Genomic DNA, 21,175 nt, shown 5'->3' with positions numbered 1-21,175 from the left:
TCTCACGGGCGCTTCCTGGTTCGAAGCATTATCTCATGTTTGGGCTGTGGCAAACATAATGGAATCTGCATAACAAGTAAGCAATAATCATTTGCAGAGTTCTGAGAGCTAGCCTAATAGCTTGTCACTAGATGGATTACAGGAGCTTTCTCTGGTCAGAGTGTCACAGGCATCGGTATGCAGCTTGGCTTTTTGAGCCTTACTGCTGCACTAAGAGTTCAATAAAATTGTCATTATTGCAGACATCATAAATGGTTGCATGTTTTCACTAGTGAGCAAGGACATAGACACTGATGTTTCTTATTCTGAAGGGACCCTTTATGCTGCCTTCAATTATAGATTCAGTGTTGGCTTTTTAATGTCTGCAGACAGAATTGTGTAATTCTTTCTTTATTAGGAGTATATGGTCACAATGACCACAATATACTTATTGAAATCAGATTTCTGTGATCAGATTCAGGTACAAGAAATCTTAGACAAATAAAATGGTCTATAAATACACCCCCTCCCTTGTCACAAAGATTTAAGAGCCACTGAATCATAAATGGCTTCTCCTACTATTATTTCTCATTGAATCTGATCATGAGATCTGATTTCATAAGTGTAACTCTGTCCAATGTAACATCAAATAATAGCCACAGATACACTATGTACAATCATGCAGTTACAGGCCAAATATAAATTATTTTGGTTACAGCTCACTGATACCATGTCAGCTGATGAGATTTTGTGCTTGGTCATTATATTTAATTATAACTGGCCATATTTTAAAGGCCTTTTTTGACTAATCATTGTTCATAATTATGTTGATGTATTTATCAAGTTGGAAACTCAAAGTCAAAGTCAAAGTGTCAAAGTGTTTTTATTTGTCAAGTGCACAGTATAACACAAGGTCATTCTGAGCAAAGAAATTCTTATGACATGGCAGGCAGCAACTACGTAGAAGCAGAGCAAAAATATCAAAAAATATCTAAAATATACATAATATTAAACATAATATTAAATATTAGCAGCAGTACCAGCCTGTACAGATGGGGGATATGGACAGTGAGAATTGGAGTATTAAATATTTAAATATTAAACATATAAAGTGCAGGAGTGCTAATCAACTCAGTTGATTATCCATTGAGTAAACATGTTATTACAAATAAACTGCAGCTGTTTGCACTGAATCAAAATTTCATCTTTTAATTCTGGCAATGACCTGTTATATAAAACTTCTAGACACAGCTCAGAAAGTTCTATAAAATCTGCCAGGCATCAATGCAAGGACATGTTAGTGAGTCGAAGAGAAAGAATAATTAATCCTCCGCATTTAACTCATTCTAACTAGTTTAAGTGGGCAGCCACAGTGCAGTGACATTGGCCAAGGGCAATGGCAGGAGTTTACTGAAACTGACATACATGTCTTTGGTGTGGGAGGAAACCAGAGTACCCAGAGGAAACCAGCACGGATATGGGAACATGCTAGCTCCATGCAGAGAGGACATGAAACCCCCACAACCCCTTTTTGAATGTGGAAAGTGCAAGCTCCATGGAAAATCAGCTCCTGTTTTTATCCTATTTTTTAATGACAGACACAGATATGATGAAAAACATACAAACAACAAATGACAAGTAACCTTACAAATTGACTTAAAAAGAAAACTAACAGTCAACAATTGGAGATTCACATATCAAAACGTACATAATAACAAACCTTACACCTAAATTTACAGACAGAAATAGACTGTTAAGAATGAAGATAACAAATAGCCTCGTGATAACAGAAACTACTCGCCACAAACATATGCACATATACGGATATAACTGGTCACGAGGAAATGAATGCGTCAGTGGTTGTGTCAGGGACACTGAGGGAGACAGATGGTTTATTTTTATTATTTTTTATTTTCTGTCCATCGTCATATTGTGCATCTTCAAAAAAGTGACGCGGATGTTCGCTACACTCGAACAGGCTTATTTGCGGGTTTAGCCTACAGATGGTACCAATATATTGGAACAATTTAAGTCCCAACGGAATTGTAGAATTGTTCAATAGGGTTAGTACATGTACACGTTAAAATTAGGCAAATGTCTACATACAAGGAATGTCTGTCTTTTCTGGGTAACTAATTCACTACAATAAATGAATGCAACCAATGAAAATAAAAAGACTTACTTGAACTAGTAAAAAAAAAGGGTCAAAAGAGAAAGTGAAACTGTTTCAAACTCAAACGTCATTTTGAAGACGGAGGACAAGGAGGATGCAGTAAAAAAAAAAAGGAATAAAACTGGATAAAAGAACGGAGTAAGTAGTCTGTTTTGGAGTGGGTTGGGGAGAATAGAAGCTAGATGAGAAGGGGTGTTTAGAGGAATAGGAATCTGCAACTATGATCGCAATAACGCTTAATTTAGTGAAACAAGACAGGTAATGAAATGGCGCCCGAGGAGTAGACGAGGAGTAATATGTTTTTTTCAAATTCCCCATTTGGGACCAAAAACAAAAAATACCCTTTAAAATGACTTTTAAAAAGTTTAACGTTTATTTTAGCATTTATTTGGTATGTCATGATAATTTTACCTATTTGGATATGACGGAAGTCATGTCGTCAGGCCAAAAAGGAGCAGCTCTGAGGTGCAAAACACAAATACAATAAGAAAATGCAAAAACAAAAAGGAGCAGCCCTGAGGTGCAGAACACAAACATACAAAAACAAAAACTAGTGCAACATGAAGTCAACAAATGTAGCCGATGTCATGCTACTAGGTTGCAAATTTTTGTATGTTTGATCTGCACCTCAGGGCTGCTCTTTTTTGTTTTTTGTATTTTGTGTTTTGCACTTCAGGGCTGCTCTTTGTTTTTGTTATGTTGCTCTTGCACTCGGGCTGAAAGTTTTGTTTTTGCGTTTTCTTTTTGTTTTTGTGTTTTGTTTGCGCTATTAGGGCTGCACATTATGTTTTTGGTATTGTTTGTATCATCTGCGAGGCTTCCAGGATTCTCACAAGCATGTTCGTGTATGTAAGGGGAATGGTTTATGGGTAAATGTGCGGTCGAAACAGTGACTGGAAGCATGGGTAGTTAACGTTGCCATATGTTTTAAAATTTTACATGAAACGCAATAACAGGGATATCAGTCGGCTATAAATTGTCACTAGCATATCGTATACGCCTACAAGCAAAATACATGCATCTCAGATACTGACTTTATAGGGGTCACAATTATTCGCACCCTTAAATATTGTTAAAAATAAAATCTAACAGAGTGAACTTTACACCAGCATGTATATAAGACATTAAGCTGATCTCAGGCCTAAGGAACTGTGTTGTCCTCTTCCATGGCTTGCTGCTTCACTGGTATATAAAACTGAGGCAGTTCGCTTACAAAATCAATTTTTCATCAAAAGCAACAAACTAACAAATGAAGAAAAAAAATGGTTGTTGACCTTCAAAAATAAGGAAATGGATCAAAAACGAAACAAAGAAATATACGACTTACTACTGTGAGACCAAATATGAATAATTTCAAAACCCCTGGAGTAGTGTTAAACCTGCCCAGTAGATGGCGCTAGTGATCTTAGCCAATGCACAGTGAGGTAGATGGTTCAGGGAGCAAATAAATATCCAGTGGCCACAGTTGGAGAATTACAGAACTTGGTTGGATCGGGGGTCACCAAGTTTCTAATTGCTACATTAGATGCTCCAAAATTAGATGCTACCTCCATGCCAAAAGGCTATTTGGAATGGCTTCAGGAAAAATGGTTTTACTGTGAGTAATCAACAGTTTCAAGAATCTAAATTGTCTCCTTTGTCTCATCTACTGTGGTCCTGAGAGATGACATTAGCGCTCTTTGGCCAAGCATAGCTGTTATTTCATTTGTGGCTTTTCTGTTAGCTTGAACTAGTCTGCCCATTCTCCTCTGATCTCTCATTAACAATGTGTTTTTTGTTTATCACACCATTCTCTGTAAACTCTAGAGACTGTGCTGCATGAAAATCCCAGGAGGGCAGCTGTTTCTGTGATGCTGGAACCACCACACCTGGCACCATCCATCTGGCACAGTCAAAGTCGCTTAGATCACACATTTTGCCCATTCTTATAGGTAAGGAGCTGGCCTTTTAGCCTATAAATCACAGGTTAGAGTCCCAGGTAGGACACTGCCGTAGTACCCTTGAGCAAGGTACCTAACCTGCATTACTTCAGTATATATCCAGCTGTATGGATGTAATGTAAAAAAATATGTGACAATAAAGAAGTTGTGTAAGTCACTCTGGATAGGAGAGTTTGCTAAATGCCTGTAATGTAATGTAATGTCTATATTGAGTTACAGCCACATAATGGGCGGTTTGGAGTAGCCTATTTGCATTAATGAGGGGGTATTCCAAATAAATGTGCCGGTATATAACACAAAGGATATAGGATATAGGATATAGGTTTGGTGTTAGTGTTGTAGTCTGTATTCCCGGTCACTTGTCTCCCCAGTACTGTCTCTGTGTCTGTGTTCCCTGAGCTGCTTCACTCCCCTGTACTTGTGTGATTTCACTATTCGGGTGGTTCCGGGTTTTCGTGGTTTCCCCCCTTCTTTCCAGTCTCACTTTACTTACTTCCTGCTTATTTCTAGTTTTACTAATTTCTACTAATCCCTACTAATTTATAGATTGTAAAGTACTAACCTCACTAATATACTAACATGTGAATATTACTAATGGACTAACACACACTAGTTTGGGGTTTTTGATAGTTTAGATCACTATACTAATACATTAACCAGTCTCCCCTTTTCCATGCTGCGCTGTAGCTCCGCCCCTTTTCTTTCTAGCCTGCTCTAACGCTGAGTTCTGCAATTGCCTGCACCTGTCTCTTTCTCTGACTGCACCTCTCTCTCTCTGCACGTGTTTTACCTGCTTCACCCAGGCCGTCTATTATCATTGTTGTCTATGTGATTCCAGTCCGCGTTTTGTCAGTCCCCTGCCATTTTATTAGTTATCCTAATGTTCTTCACCTGGATGTTGTTTGTTACTCCTCCCTCACTCACTTAACCCCTCCTTGATTGTTACCTTCCCCAGTGTATAAATGTCAGTCTTTTCCACCAGTTTAGCGTCAGAACGTTGATTGAATTCATTGTGCTGATTGTTAGTAAGCCTTTGTCTATCGAGATTCCTGCGACACCCCTTTGTACGACTTCTAGTTTGCCTGCTCCTTTTGGTTTTGTTTGCTTCTGGTTTGACCTTTGCTTTGCCTTGACTTCTCTTTTGCCTGTCCCTTTGTACCTTCGCCATTCTGATCTCCTGGTTTTTGATTTTTTGCCTGTTTTTTCACTATTCTTTTGGAAACTCGATTCGGCACCGTCCTCTCTCTGATTACCTGGCTTCGAACCTCGGACTGAATCCAAACGTTTTTTGGATTTCCCTGGTCTGCGTGTGGGTCCTTACACAGAACATCACAGTTAGTTAGAGACTTTATTGTCCCCATGGGGCAGTTTGTACTGCAGCATAGTATATAATAAATAGCAATAACTATATTTATGACAACAGATAAACATTAAAATCATTGCAAAACGTATCACTAACTTATTAAGAAAGTCAGTGACACCTGGGATAAAAGAGTGTTTAATCTTGTTTGTTTTTAACATAGGGATCCTATTTTAAAATAGGGAGCCTACACCGATCAGCCCAACATTAAAACCACCTGCCTAATATTGTGGCACGAGGGGGACCTACACAATATTAGGTAGGTGGTTTTAATGTTGTGGTTGATCGGTGTATATCTGCGCTCTGAGAGAAGTAATACAAACTGATTGAACAGGGGATGCTGGGAATCCCTCAGAATGGACTGGGCCTTCCTTATAGATCCTATCTGATACAACTGGGAGGGGTCAGCTGTATCAGATGATCCTGCCAGCTAATTTTTCAATGTTGGCCAGTCGACTCTTGCACTTAAGATTTAGGTTACCAAACCAGCAGATCATATTAAAGGTTAAAAGAGATTCAATAAAAGACTTATACAAGATAGTCATCAGCATCGTGTCCACCTTGAAACTTCGGAGTAATAACTATTAAATGGGGAGAGGAGGTGCTTATGCAACATTGAACAGGTCATTGAAATAAAGGGTTATTGTTGTATGTATTCATATAATTATTTTCTCTCATCCTTCTGGGACAAAGACATTCATGAATGTCCTCTGTGGAGGATGTAACATTTCTAGTTATATCTTCAAGCCTTCATGATAGCTTAATTGTCTCTGTGTCTATAATACATGATGGTCTTTAAATGTCATAAATTTGGATGTGAGATTACATGTTCTTGGACCTGGTGGTCTTTCCAATTATTTCCAGTTAAAATTAGTTTTTTTTTTTCATTTTAATTTTAGTAATATTAAGTAAAACCCCACTTAGAATTATTCCTAACTGATTGTTTTTATTTTTTTATATTTGCATTTTTATACATTTGTATTGCTATATATATTATAACACAAAAAATATAGAAAAATGTCATTTTTAACCTATTTTCGCCTGGGTCTCAGGAGGACAAAGCTTAGTTGCTGATATCATTTTAAAATGCTCCAAAAATGCAGACTGCTCTATGTTCCTGGCTGGTTCCATCTCTACACAATGTCTCGGATTCTTAAAGCAGTCACTGTGACTCACTAGCTCACGACTGACACGAACTGTTTGCTCTCCCCATGAAACCTGCGCCAAAGCTTTGCTTCCTTTGAGTCAGTTACCAAAGCGGTCACATGGTTGTGTGTACCGAATGAAGCTTCGGACGTCATTGATCACGTGTTTATGGCAGAAACTAATCAAGCCTCGGCGCACTGTTTCTAGTGTGCTGTGGTGTTTTTCTGGACACGCTCCTGAGCTTCAGTATCAAGGGTAACACCACTCCTTTTGAGATGTCTGTATAGTACATTTTCAGGGCCCATTTAAATTCTGCATTGCTTCCAGTCAAAACTACGCTATATTGTGTGTCTCTGTGTGTTCATGTGAGTGTTCAGTATGTTCTCATTGTGGTGTGGGAATGGCTGGTTTAAGCAGCCACACCTGCCCTGGGTCAAGCTAATTAGACCTGGCCAATTGGATAATTGGTTAAGAATTAGATAATTGGCCAGGCTAATTGGACCCAGGAATAGGAATGGCTGCACCTGTGCGTAGTGAGGTAATCACTGCGCACAGGTTAAATCTGCCATCCCCACCCACACAAGGGAGCCTCTCTGTCATGACAGTGTTTTACATCTGCTCATTTGGCTGTACCATCTTGCCAAACCCTTGTAAATAAATGTGGACTATTTGAACATCTTCTCCCTGTGTCTCTGTGCTGGAGGGCCCCTAGGAAAGCCACTTCGGTGGCCTGTGGCAGGCGTGTTTGCCACACTCATGTTGTGTGTTTACAGGCTAATCTGGGTTGGAAGCCACTTGTGGTCCAGTCTGGTCTGGTGTGTTCCTGTCTCCTTAGATAGGGGGTGCTGTTTTCTAAAATGAGTCTCTCAGAGGAGCAGAGACCAAAGGAGGAACCCTCAGCACTGAGAGGAAGAGGTATAAATGCATGAATCAGATATTTAATGTGATATAAGTTAGAGCTGCAGGAAGAGGATGAGTTTAACTGGAAGCTCTGTCTCCATGTGCTGTGAGTTAGAGCTGCAGTCAAAGGATGAGTTGAACTGGAAGCTCTGTCTCCATGCTTTGTTCACAGGGTCCAGGTAGAAAGAGCAGGGTCACCAGTACCCAGCTGTCTGTCTATGAAGAGTGATTGTTCAATGGAACATCCAATCAAGTTCAGAGGAGAGTTCACAGATGATCAAAGGTAATAAAACAGGTTCAAATAGACATTCCTGTGAAATAATACTTCAATGTTTCTGACAGGTTTCAGAAGTAGGTGGGTGTATTGTGACCCATTCAGGTGTAGGTGAGGTGTATTATGTCATGTTCCTGTATTCTGTGATTTAGAGCTGCAATAAGAGGACGAGTTTAACTAGAAGCTTTCTTCAAGTGCTGTGAGTTAGAGCTGCAGAAAGAGGATGAGTTTAACTGGAAGCTCTGTCTCCATGTGTTGTGAGTTAGAGCTACAGTAAGAGGATGAGTTTAACTGGAAGCTCTGTCTCCATGTGCTGTGAGTTAGAGCTGCAGAAAGAGGATGAGTTTAACTGGAAGCTCTGTCTCCATGTGCTGTGAGTTAGAGCTGCAGGAAGAGGATGAGTTTAACTGGAAGCTCTGTCTCCATGTGCTGTGAGTTAGAGCTGCAGTAAGAGGATGAGTTTAACTGGAAGCTCTGTCTCCATGCTTTGTTCACAGGGTCCAGGTAGAAAGAGCAGGGTCACTAGTACCCAGCTGTCTGTCTATGAAGAGTGATCGTTCAATGGAACATCCAATCAAGTTCAGAGGAGAGTTCACAGATGATCAAAGGTAATAAAACAGGTTCAAATAGACAATCCTATGTAATAATACTTCAATGTTTCTGACAGGTTTCAGAAGTAGGTGGGTGTATTGTGACCCATTCAGGTGTAGGTGAGGTGTATTATGTCATGTTCCTGTATTCTGTGATTTAGAGCTGCAGTAAGAGGATGAGTTTAACTGGAAGCTCTGTCTCCATCTGCTGTGAGTTATAGCTGCAGTAAGAGGATGAGTTGAACTGGAAGCTCTGTCTCCATGTGTTGTGAGTTAGAGCTACAGTAAGAGGATGAGTTTAACTGGAAGCTCTGTCTCCATGTGCTGTGAGTTAGAGCTGCAGTCAGAGGATGAGTTTAACTGGAATCTCTGTCTCCATGTGCTGTGAGTTAGAGCAGCAGGAAGAGGATGAGTTTAACTGGAAGCTCTGTCTCCATGTGCTGTAAGTTAGAGCTACAGTAAGAGGATGAGTTTAACTAGAAGCTTTCTTCAGGTGCTGTGAGTTAGAGCTGCAGTAAGAGGATGAGTTTAACTGGAAGCTCTGTCTCCATGTGCTGTGAGTTAGAGCAGCAGGAAGAGGATGAGTTTAACTGGAAGCTCTGTCTCCATGTGCTGTGAGTTAGAGCTGCAGTAAGAGGATGATTTTAACTGGAAGCACTGTCTCCATGTGCTGTGAGTTAGAGCTGCAGTAAGAGGATGAGTTTTACTGGAAGCTCTGTCTCCATGCTTTGTTCACAGGGTCCAGGTAGAAAGAGCAGGGTCACCAGTACCCAGCTGTCTGTCTATGAAGAGTGATCGTTCAATGGAACATCCAATCAAGTTCAGAGGAGAGTTCACAGATGATCAAAGGTAATAAAACAGGTTCAAATAGACATTCTTGTGTAATAATACTTCAATGTTTCTGACAGGTTTCAGAAGTAGGTGGGTGTATTGTGACCCATTCAGGTGTAGGTGAGGTGTATTATGTCATGTTCCTGTATTCTGTGAGTTAGAGCTGCAGTAAGAGGATGAGTTTAACTGGAAGCTCTGTCTCCATGTGTTGTGAGTTAGAGCTGCAGAAAGAGGATGAGTTTAACTGGAAGCTCTGTCTCCATGTGCTGTGAGTTTGAGCTGCATTAAGAGGATGAGTTTAACTGGAAGCTCTGTCTCCATGTGCTGTGAGTTAGAGCTGTCTCTTAGTTATTATTTTGAAATGACGTCTTATGGAAATAAAATAGATACCCTAAATGACTTAACACATAAAATGAATGGTAACATGAAATGTGTGGAGTTGTGAAAAAGTGCCAAGATGTATGTAAACTTTTGGCCTCAACTGTTTGAGGCATGTCCCACCAAGGCATAACTTGGCTGAATGGCATACCTGCCATCCCAATTTACCTTAATTCGGGTTGATGTTGCACACCTTTCCAGCACGATGCAATCCTCAGTGTTAATTTCCTTTTCTGCGTGACCGTGCTGTACAAATAATGCATTGCACACGCATGACATCAGCGGACAAGGGATTGTACCATTTTAGGGAGGTCTACACGTACTATTAGGAATTAATTTCTGAGCCTGGCTACATATATGTTATTAGCTGATAAACTAGCAAATACGCAAGCATAGTTGTTATAGTTAGGCTACCTGGCTCAAACCATTCATATTGAGTTTGATGATAAAATGCTGTCTGTTCAACTGGCCTACCACAAGAAATACACCTCACTGAGTCAGCTATGTCAGTGGAGTCACTTGATCAGTGACCCACGGGGGCTGTTTCTAATTATTAATCTCTGTATTAAACATTCAGCGCTTAGTTGCATTGCATTCACGTTAGTCATTAGCTATGCGTTATTAGCCTGCCTTGCTCAGTGAACAAATAACTATTGCCTCATAGAAGAGTAGATACGGATATTCTCCGCCTTTGAAAAATTGACAATATCAAGTTTGTCTCTGGTTAATTCTTTTCTTTTCTAAAGGACACATCAACAGCGAAACACAATCTGCTCTTGTCACATTAATTAAATAAATACAGAAGTATGTCGGTCTGAGCAATCGGTTTGCAGTATTACTAGTTCTACTGCCAGTTAAAAATTTGCCAAATATTTATTGTGAATTTTTGCTTCAAACAGCTCTGGCATGTCAGGATTCTCCCATTTCATTTGTTCATAAATTAATCATGTCAGATAATTTATGCTGGTTTTTTATTACCATTACCATAAATTACTGTAGCCTATATCAAACTTCCATGTAGCCTACTGTTGTAAGACAATGTACTCACCTGTGAATTAAATTACGTTCATTGTTTTACTGCATTGCAAAGGGATGCATTTATCTTCAACAACAACAACAACAACAGACCATTCCATTTTGACCAAGATTAGGTTACTTACATGAAATAAGTTAAAAGTTTGATTAATTTGTCCATAGCCTATTTATGCATTAAAAACACAAAGCTAAAAAGAAAAAGCAAATAGCCTACTATACAGACCAATCTGGTGTGTGCTTATAAATCAATGCATGTGACCAGTTTCGTTTCTATAAATCATTTGGTATAGGGCTGAATTGCACGTATACAATCTTCAAATAGTGACTGTATCAGCAGTGTACTAAAAGTTATTGACTGTGTTACATTAATGATCTGTTACATTTATACCGACTCTCCCCTATATCCTAAGTATAACTAACATGGATGACGTTAGACTGAAAACTATTTGACTAGGCTAGTCTGACCACAAAGTTTGTTGAATAACCGTACACGTACATTTCACTCAGATACACACAAAAATGTTACGGGTAAGAAACATATACCTAATTACAGCTTGTCTCTAAAATGTATTTTCCTCCTTTCCCGTTAAAATAAGAGCAGCAGAAATTTGTCGCAAGTCACTGTTCTAGTTTGCTACTGAGTGCCACAGTTGAAGGGTTAACTGTCAGAAATGTTTTTTTTTTTTTTTTTTTGGCCCACTACCACCCCCCCCTTCAGAGAACATCTTTATTAATAGTTATATATTTTACAATATATTCCAGATGTCCCCCTAGAGCATACCCACCCAGCCACCCCGCCCCCCCCCCCCCCACCCCCCCCCCCCCCACACATTACAAAGAGGCAAAACAATGAATAAACATACAAGAACAGTTGATGAGAGATGGGGGAGGAAGTGCAGAGGAGGGTTTGGAACTTATATAAAGCTATGTGTCATCAGCGTAGCAGTGGAAACTAACACCATGACGACGCATGATCTGACCCAGTGGTTGCAGATAAATAATGAAGAGGAGAGGACCCAGCACCGAACCCTGTGGAACACCCTTAGTGACAGAAGCAAAGTCAGATCTGTGATTCTTTATGGATATGTATTGCTGCCTATCAGAGAGGTATGAGTTTAGCCAGGAAAGTGCAAGATGGGTGATACCAAGATTAGCCAAGCGTTCAAGCAAAATTTTGTGACAGACTGTGTCAAAAGCAGCACTCAAATCCAGTAGCACTAAGATGTTTAAGAGGTTGTTGTCAGCTGCATGGAGAAGATCATTGATAACTTTCACCCAGGCAGTCTCTGTGCTATGTTTTGTGCAAAAACCAGATTGAAAAGGTTCAAGTAACTGATTGGTGGAAATATGATCCTGAAGCTGAATGGCAACTATTCGCTCCAGTGTTTTGGCTAAAAAGGGCAAATTTGAAATGGGTCTGAAATTGTGAAGGTTTTCAGGGTCAGTTCCTGTTTTTTTATGAATAGGTGTGACTGCTGCCACCTTCAGGCTACTAGGTACAGTGCCAGAGGTGAGAGAGGAGTTGATAATAGCCAGCAACAGGGGAAGGAGGGCAGGGAGGCAAGATTTGACTAGTGAGGTGGGCATTGGGTCTAGTTGACATGTGGTTGACCTGCATTTTGAAATGACTTCAGATAGAGTGGAATCATTGACTGGGAGGAACTGAGTGAGATAACCTGTCTGAACTAGCTCCAAAGTGGAAGAGAGGACATCATGTTCGGTGCTAGTAAGGAGGAGCTGTTGGTGGATTGCATCAACTTTAGTATGAAAGAAGCTAAGGAATTTATTGCAAAGATCAGTGGAAATGCAGAGTGGAAAATTGTCAGGGGGCTGCAACAATTTGTTAACAGTAGAGAAGAGAACTTTTGAATTGCCATTACTTATGTGAATGACGTTGGCATAGTAAGAAGATCTGGCAGCTGAGAGGGCATTTTTGTAATTTGTTAGATGTTCAGAATAGGCCGTAAACATGAACAACTAGACCAGTTCTCTTTGTCAGACGTTCTAAGCGACGGCCATGGGACTTCATCAGTCGTAATTCAGGTGTGTACCAGGGTGCAGTGCGAGTGAAGGAAACAGTGCGATGTTTAAGAGGGGCAAGTGATTGTGTGGAGAGGAGATCATTATAATGAGAGACTAGCTCATCAGTAGGGGTGGAGACGGGGTCGGGAACAGGACATTCATTTAAAAGTTCCATCATTAAGTCAGGGTTGATGTTTTTTACATTTCTGAAGGCAATAATACGTTTGGTGTTGTTCAGGGACTGAGGTATGTACATTTCAAACAACATCATTTTGTGATCAGAAATGGGAAGATCACTGCCAGTGAGATTAGAGGGAGTTACACCACAGGAACATACCAGATCTAGTATATGTCCCTTGTTATGCGTGGGGAAATTGACATGTTGTTTAATGTCAAAACAGTCGAGTAGGGATAAGAAGTCTAGCAAAATTACATTCAGCGGAATCAACATGAATGTTAAAATCACCCAGCACTCATACATTTGATGACATGGCACAGACAGCGGTCAGTAATGATGAGAACTCAGAGAGAAATACAGTTTAAGGTTTTGGATAGATTACAGCAATGTAGGGAGGTTGAGGACCGGATTATTTTTACGACAAGACATTCAAACGACGAGGGACTTGGTATGGCAACAGCATTCATTTTGATATTACCGCGGTGTAAAACAACCTACTCCTCCTCCACGGCCAGAGGAGCGGGGTTTTCGCCTCATTTAAATGAATAAATTCTTCAGGTTTCTGCCATGTCTCAGTTAAACACATTATGTCAACTTTTTGATCGGTGATGTAATCATTTAGCAGCGGTGCTTTGTTGTTCAACGACCGTACGTTGAAAAGACCGAATTTAAAATAGCTATTCTTAAAATCAATCTGTGCGGAAAGCAACGGGCGAAGTACATTACATTACATTATAGGCATTTAGCTGACGCTCTTATCCAGAGCGACTTACAACAGTGTAACCAAACTCAGGATCAAGTCCACTTAAGTCCATTGAACAAAATGCAGATAAAAAGCCTTTACTATGATAGCATACATTCAGGAGAAACAAGATAGTCTGAACCAAAAATTTTTTTTTTTTTTTTTTTTTTTTTTTTTTTAATACTTATGGGAGGGGGTTTAGGGAAGAGGAGAGAGGTACACAGAGAAGAGGTGCGTCTTGAGTTTCCGTTTGAAGGTGCTCAGACACTCTGCTGTTCTGACCTCCACTGGAAGATCGTTCCACCATCGTGGGGCCAGAACTGCAAAGAGTCGAGACCTTGTTGCTGCTCGTGTTGGGGGAGGAATCAGCCGCCCTGTAGTAGCCGATCGGAGCGATCTGGCCGGCTTGTAGGGTCTGATCATCTTCTGCAGATAACCAGGAGCTGACCCCTTGACTGCTTGGAAAGCAAGCACCAGTGTCTTAAACCGGATGCGAGCTTGCACTGGTAGCCAGTGGAGGGAGATGAGGAGGGGAGTGACGTGGGAGTCACGAGGGAGGTTGTAAACCAGACGTGCTGCTGCATTCTGGATGAGCTGAAGGGGTCTGGTGGCTGATGCTGGGAGGCCAGCCAGGAGGGAGTTGCAGTAGTCCAGACGTGACAGTATCATGGCCTGGACCAGGAGCTGTGTGGAATAATTGGTGAGGAGTGGTCTTATTCTGCGGATATTGTACAGGATGAACCTGCACGACCGGGTGGTTGCCGCGATATTCTCAGAGAGTGACAGCCTGTTGTCCAGCACAACTCCAAGATTTCGGGCACTCTGCGAAGGGTGTAGGGGAGTGTCTCCTAAAGAAATGGGCAGATGAGAAGTGGGAGAGGTAAGAGAAGGAATATGGAGAAGTTCCGTTTTGCTTGTGTTGAGCTTGAGCTGGTGTTTGGTCATCCAGCTCTGGATGTCACTCAGGCAGGCGGATATGCGATCGGAGACCTGAGTGTCTGTGGGAGAGAAAGAGTAGAAAAGTTGAATATCATCTGCATAGAGATGATATGACATGCCATGGGCGGCAATAACAGGGCCAAGGGACCTAGTATACAGAGAAAAGAGGAGGGGACCAAGGACAGAGCCCTGAGGGACCCCAGTTGTGAGGGGACGAGGAGCTGATACTGCACCGGCCCAGGCAACCTGGAAGGAGCGGCCGGAGAGATAGGACGCAATCCAGTTGAGGGCTGGTCCGCAAATTCCCAATTCTGTCAGGGAAGACAGAAGTGTAGGATGGTCAACGGTGTCGAAGGCAGCTGAGAGGTCAAGAAGAATTAGGACAGATGAACGGGATGCTGCGTGTGCTGCGTGGAGAGACTCAGTGACGGAGAGCAGGGCAGTCTCCGTCGAGTGACCGGGTCTGAAACCAGACTGCTGAGGGTCTTGGAGGTTATGCTTAGAAAGAAAAGAGGAAAGTTGGTTAGACGCAGCACGTTCGAGAGTTTTAGATAGGAATGGAAGAAGGGATACCGGTCTGTAGTTCTGGGTGAGGCAGGGGTCCAGTGTTGGTTTCTTCAGAATGGGGGTGATGTGGGCTCTTTGAAAGATGACGGGAAGGTGCCAGAAGTCAGGGAGGAGTTAATCAGGTGGGCGATGAAGGGGATGATCTCTGGTGAGATCAGCTGGAGGAGGGTAGAGGGGAGGGGATCAAGGGCACAGGTGGTGGGACGGTGGGAGAGCAAGAGTTGGGAGACATCAGGGAGAGAGAGTGGGGAGAAGGTGGAGAATGTGGGGAGGGTCATAGAGGGGATGGGGGGAGGGAAGGGTGGGGAGTCGGGAGGGTCAAGGGAGCTGCGGATGAGTGTGACCTTTGCTTCGAAGAAGGCTGCGAAGTCTTCAGCAGTAAGGGAGGTCTGAGTTGGAGGTGAGGGTTTACTGAGGAGAGAGGAGAAAATTGAAAACAGTTGCCTGGGGTTAGCAATAGATTTGTGTATTTTAGAGTGGTAGTATGTTGCCTTGGCAGTGGCAACTGCTGAGGAGAAGGAGTTCAGTAGGGACTGGTAGGCAGAGAGGTCCGTTGGCATTCTAGACTTCTTCCAGTTCCGCTCTGCTGCACGCAGGGCAGTCCTGGAAGATCGCAGAACGTCAGTCAGCCACGGGCATGGAGGAGATGGGCGTGTGGGCCTGGAGACAAGAGGACAGAGGGTATTAATGGCAGTGGAGAGTGATGATAGCAGGGTGTCAGAGGCCGAGTCAGAGGGAAGGGCAGAGAAGACATCAAGAGGGGGGAGGGAGGCAGTGACACAAGGGGCAAGAGAGGAGGGAGAAAGGGCGCACAGGTTACGGCGGACAGAGACAGTAGGGCTGGGTGGAGAGAAGGGGTGTGGGTGGGAGGGAAGGGGGAGTGAGAAGGAAACAAAATGATGATCAGAGGTATGGAGAGGGGTGACGTTTAGGCCAGTGCAGGTGGTGTTCCTCAAAAATACGAGGTCGAGGAGGTTGCCAGCCTTGTGGGTTGGGGGAGAGTGCTGGAGGGAGAGGTCGAAGGAGTGGAGTAGTGGAAGGAAGGCTGCAGACTGGGAGGCTTCAAGGTGAATATTGAAGTCTCCGAGGAGGATGAGGGGGGCACCATTCTCAGGGAAGGAGCTGAGCAGGATGTCAAGCTCTTCCAGAAAATTTCCCAGGGGACCTGGGGGGCGGTAGATGACAGAAATAAACAGGTTAGATGGGTGAGTCACATGTACAGAGTGGTGTTCAAAACTGGACAGAGAGAGGTGAGAGTGGAGAACAGAGAAATTCCAGGAGCGGGAGAGAAGTAAACCTGTGCCACCACCACGGCCTGCTGGCCGGGGTGTGTGGGAGAATGAGAATGAGGAGGATAGCGCGGTTGGGGTAGAAGAGTTGTCAGGGCTGATCCAGGTCTCTGTGAGGGCCAGGAACTGGAGAGACAGGTGGGAAGCGTAGGCGGAGATGAAGTCGGCTTTTCGGGTTGCCGACTGGCAGTTCCAGAGTCCCCCAGCGAGGGTGGCATTCTGGCTGGTAGCTGGTTGCAGGTCGCGGAGGTTGGATGGGTTTCTCTGTCGTGGGGGCCCGCGACGCTGGAAGCGGGTTCGGAAGGGGAGAGAGCATACTGGGATGGGGAGGGAGCGCATAAAATGTGACGGAGCGACGCTATGCGTCGCTCTAAAAGCCCTATTATTGTGCAAATGCACCTGAAACTAATGACACAATTAAAAACAATAAATCAATAAAATTAGCTTCACAAAAGAAGTTAGTTCCTAACCGACGCACGTGACCTCAATTACAAGCAATTCTATAACGCCAAACAGCTGATTCGACTAACCGCGTAAAACCCTACTGCACGCAATACAAGTAAAAACTTAAAATCTACTTATCACGCAACGGAACCGGTAGCAGACGCGAAGCACACGAGTTGGTTACACTACTGCAGTCCACCCCACGTTTGACAACATTGAGTCGCGCGGAGCGGGAGGTAGACCAGAGGGAGGGAATGTTCGTTTTGCTGTAGGTAAAGTTCCGATGAGAGCCGCGGTGTAGCCTAGATATTTCGGACGGGATACTATGTCCAAATCACTGCGTGCAAGCAAGTCAGGAGGAATTCTGGTCTTAGTCGGTTTTAAACGAAGAAGTTCCGTAACTGAGTATTGCAGTGCCCGGTTGGTAATTATGGTAGCACTTAGGATGATCCAAAAAAATGGATTAGTCTACATGTTGGCTGCAGGGCGCGCTAAGAGATCACCGTAGAGCTGGGGAGCAGAACCCGTACCTCGTTCCCCGAAGAGCACTCCAACCTATCACTACGCCCCAACCAGCAAGCAATAACAGTAGGAAAGCGGAGAACTTTACTCACCGAGCTGAGTGCTGGCGGCCCACAAACTCAAGGAGATAGCTGTAGCTAGCACATCAAGCGAGGCCGAAAGGGTTGCAGGAGACTAGGCGAGTGTCAGCTACAAGTGTCAGTCGGGGACACGGACAGGTACATTCGGAGCAGGAGTAGTCAACCCGCGATCGGAAACAGCCAGACAGCGATCACAGAACTGGATTCCAGAGGGCGGGAGGCAGGCAAGGGAAGCTGGCAGCAGTGGCCTCGCTCATCAGCACGGTGAAGGCCGGTGATCGGCAAACAGAGGTAGGGTGAACCAGCGGATGTGAGAGCGGGTTGGGTAGGATCCAAGTCAGAACTCACAGCGATGTAAGAAAAAAAGTTAAAAAGTAAATAAATAAATAAAAATCAAACGGCAGTACAAAATAGATCGAGGATTGACGATAGTTTCTTGAAATAAAAAATGCGCTAAAGACAGGTAGAAAGACAAACAGGTACAAGAGCAGGAGAGCAGCGGCAGCTAGCAGCGCCAGCGTTCACTCAACTGGAAATGAGTATAATTAAACCTGAAAATTATTCAACTTGTTATAGCATTTAAACACTGAGCTACTGTACACTAACATTACACTCTAGCAGTCTCAAACTCTGGACATTACACCCACATAAAGACAGGCTTTGATTCCACATGTCTTAGCTTGAAAACGTTTAATTGTCGCTAGCTAATGGTAGGCATACTTACCGATCCAGCACGTTCTGCGAAAAGTACTTTTGTTCAGAGAAAATGGGCAAATACTAACTGCACTGGTTATTGTAATACTGGAGTGCCTGTGGGCTCCAGAATTAAAACCCATTTCTTGTAGGTCTCTTCATTTTTGGCAAAAGAAAAGAATGTATTGCTTTCTCCACATCCAGAGAAGGGGCAATGCTTAGACATTTTCAATTTAGCTTGCCTAGTGTGCACAAAAGTGGCAAGAGCATTATTTACACATTACATGTAGAAAGAATTTCACTGGACTTAAGGGTTTTGTTACATAACTAACACCCAATGAACCCTGCCCATTGAAAACCTGGCGTTTAGCCAAGGAGGAGAGCAAGCCAATTTCAGCACAGGCTTTTATTTGTTTTTTCTTTTTTTGTCTTTTGCAATAATTGTTTGAAATTATTTCTGGGCCATTCGTGAAAGTAAAACAGTAATAAAATGACACATCAGCAAAGAATTCACAGATTGTTGTGCCGATAACTAACAGCAGTGAAATGTTGTAATGGATTTTCCAAGATATCCCAAAATCTTTCCAAATTGCAAATTTTAGATAGTGTTTTGAACAGGTTATCTACACTACAATACAAGTTTTCTTCTCTCAAAATATCTCTCGCATATTTTGAATAAATAACTGAGGTGAATCAGTTCTAACGTTTTTGGGAGTTAATATCTTACAGCAGTTAACATTATGCTGGATGTTGAAATACAAATGTTACAGTAGCTGGCAGGAATTAGCAGAAATTATAACAGAAAACTAATATTAGTTTGAGTTGAACTTGCTTTGCAGCTACTGCCACCGTTACTCACTTTACTAGAGATTTCATCCATTAGAAGCTTTGCAAAAGAAAGAGACGGTCTGTATCTGTCGCTGCTGCAGCGGCTGATTGCAATGTCAGCTGCAAGTGTGTTGTTTACATTCTGAACATTCCACTAGTGTTAATTAATGGGAAATTTTCTTGGTAAACATAAATAAAATATAAATAAAAATGGTAAATCTCAAAAATATTTGCACTACTGACAAGAAAAGCACAAGCAACTAGGTGAAGCTATGAGATAAAAAGGTAGTTCTTGCTGAAAAACTGTAGGATGAGTAGCGTACAAGATGTTGACTTGATGTGGAATAAGAAGAAATAATAAGGAGAACACTAAATTCACTTCAGTAAACTTACGTGCCCACCAGTATGGCTCTCACATGGTCTAGAGCACACTCTCCAAACCAATCGGAACTTTCTAAATATGTAAATAATGCCTCTAATTGAGATTTGCTTTTTCAGCTCTTCAATTACTGTTATCACAGTGCAAAAACCTTTTCTTCGATCCACCATAATTATGAATTCATTTCATAGTACAATGCTAAGCTGTTTTGAGAGCGAGCTCGCTTCAGTCTGCATGCACTCTCTGCTTGTCAGCACAATCTGCATTACGCACAGGGAGTGGAGGCAGATACGCACTTAGGTTACGAGCATATGGCTGGACCCACAGACAGCAATGAGGGCCCATTTGACAGGTCAATCAATTAATTTTTATTTGTATAGCGCTTTTAACAATGGAGCTTCGTCACAAAGCAGCTTTACAGAGATCCGGAAGGAAAAACTCCCTGACTGATAACAGGAAGAAACCTTGAGCAGAACCGGACTCAGAGGGGGAACCCATCTGCCGCGGGCAGGCACCGGTTTGTTGGGAATGGGAATGGGAATGGCTTACATGAAAACAGATAAATTATAAAATATATAATTTATCTGTTTTATAATATAATAACAGCCAATCCAGTATTAATTAAGTCCAGGCAAAGGTGACTCCGGTCACACAGAGAGATGGGGAGGAACACCAATGGGTGGCAGGGTCAGACAGGGAGACAGGCTTGGTGCTACAGCTGAATCAGCAGTGGCAGGAGGCAGGGGTGCCCAGCTGGTCTTGCTGGTCTAGGGCTGGAGCTCCGGGCCGGGGGGGGGGGGTGCTCAGCAAACTTGGGCTAGAGCTGCAGGCAGGTGCCCAGAGCTGAAGACAAAAAAAAAATTGTTAGGGGGTTCAAATGGTAGATTAGCAAGCAGATCAGAAGAGACAGAGGTGCCTACGTGTGATAAGGAAAACCCCGGCAGAATATGGCTATGGCAGCATAGCTAAGGGAATCAGTGGCAGGGGCCAACACAGCCATGAGGGCAGGCTTGAGACAGTCATCACCAGACCATGACCGGTTCAGCTTAACACAGCACTACTAATGATGATCCAGTGACAGCACTAACCGCTCAGTCCACCAGAGACTCTATAGCTATGCCTGTCACCCACTCCTGCCCCTCAAATATAGGAGAGACTAAAAAGGTAAGTTTTGAGCCTAGCTTTAAATAAGGTGATAGTGTCTGCGCCCCGAACATGGGCAGGTGACAGTCTTGTTTAATTCATTCTGTAACTTGACTGACTTATAAGTAAAATGTTATGCTGTTCAGATAACCAAATGCCTGCTGAACAAAATACTATACGTAAAGACAGCATCGGGTGGTCAGATATGCCGGCCAAGTTTCAGGTGTATGCTTGACAGATTGAGCTGAAAATGGCACCTGAACTGGCTAACAGTCTTAGCTTGAATATGAGCAGGGGCATTTCGGATTACAGAAACTCTTACGTTGACAAAAGAGCCATAAAGATGCAATTATTGGGTATACCAAAAGTGACTGCAGAGTAAGTACATTACATATGGAATTTTTTTTTTGCAATCAAATTTTTTATTGATTTTGATATAATCATTAGCATCAGCAATACATCATCAAAATGGTTTATGGTCTAAGTAGAGTAGAAAAAAAACTTATTTTTTTCCAAAACTTTTCTTCTACTCCACATAGATCATAAACCCTTGAATATAAAAACGACTAAATGAAATCTATGAGAAATGTAAACGCTGTAGTGCTTTTTAATCAGAAAAACCGCAGTTCACTTGTAGGCTATTTGTTTTCAGGCCAGTCTTGCCTGGTCCAATATGGCGGCGGTGTTGACATATGATCTAAAGGCCAATGCAGCGGATATGTCTATGGTTTCACACTACCACT

The 21,175-nt window shown here is 42.6% G+C and overlaps 1 long non-coding RNA gene across 2 annotated transcripts; it reads left to right on the top strand.

Moving 5' to 3' along the window:
- The first annotated feature begins 1,812 nt into the window (after positions 1–1,812).
- LOC135247040 (uncharacterized) lies at positions 1,813–9,274 on the top strand. 2 transcript variants are annotated; one of them, XR_010328071.1, is made up of 6 exons: positions 1,813–2,290; positions 3,959–4,083; positions 7,434–7,513; positions 7,671–7,781; positions 8,270–8,380; positions 9,101–9,274. It is a non-coding gene; the product is annotated as an uncharacterized LOC135247040 (long non-coding RNA). The 2 variants fall into 2 exon arrangements; XR_010328070.1 differs by having other exon boundaries at positions 7,372–7,513.
- The last annotated feature ends 11,901 nt before the right edge of the window (positions 9,275–21,175 follow it).

This window comes from Anguilla rostrata, unplaced genomic scaffold (genome assembly GCF_018555375.3).
Source record: "Anguilla rostrata isolate EN2019 unplaced genomic scaffold, ASM1855537v3 scaf1047, whole genome shotgun sequence".
NCBI classification, from domain to species: Eukaryota; Metazoa; Chordata; class Actinopteri; order Anguilliformes; family Anguillidae; genus Anguilla; species Anguilla rostrata.
This window is presented reverse-complemented; position numbering and strand designations above follow the sequence as displayed.